Here is a 723-nt window from a genome sequence, read left to right as displayed (position 1 = left end):
GAACACTCCACCTGGGCACAGCCTCTCACTGGCGTCCATGGCCTTTTACAGACAGGCTGGCAGGACAGACTGTGGGGTCAACACTCCTCTTCTCAGAGGGGCCTGGGTCAAGCCAGGAAGCAGGGAGAGAAGTGGTTGAGCAGGCAGCCTGATTGGCAGGACTCTGAGGGCAGAGCCCCATCCCCCCAGGTGCTGAGTGGAGGAGGGTAGGGGGAGGAGCCTCCTGCCTTCACCCACAGTTCTGACCCCACATAGGTGGCCCTCTGCAGGAGGTCCTGTCTGTCAAGGGTCAGCTCCAGACACTTTAGTCCATTTTCTCCAAAACAGACATGATGCAGCTGCCAAGTCAGGGCTCTAGGACTTTCAGGATAGAGCCCAGTGTCTGCAAAGGTGGGAAGGAGGAAAACGCCGTGGAGGTCCTCATGCAACCTGTTCACCACGGTCCTGCCTCTAATCTGACCAGCTGCCACACAGATAACTCCTTGCCAGGCACCCAGGCTCTGCTGACCATAGGAGAGATCTGGACAGGCCCAGAGCTCTGCGTGTTTCCTGGGAAAGTTGAGGGGTGGCACATCCCTTGGCAGCCCAGGGTGTTATAAGCCCTGACCCCTCACCCTAAAGTATGTTCACTAACTGTGCTGCCCTTCTGTGCAGAATTTGGATGAATGAGGGTGAGTGAGTCTAAAGAGTGTGCTTCATGTGGGGACAGCCTGTGTGGGTAAG

The sequence above is a fragment of the Bison bison genome, unplaced genomic scaffold (genome assembly GCF_000754665.1).
Source record: "Bison bison bison isolate TAMUID 2011002044 unplaced genomic scaffold, Bison_UMD1.0 scf7180017864312, whole genome shotgun sequence".
Classification (NCBI taxonomy): Eukaryota; Metazoa; Chordata; class Mammalia; order Artiodactyla; family Bovidae; genus Bison; species Bison bison.
This window is presented reverse-complemented; position numbering follows the sequence as displayed.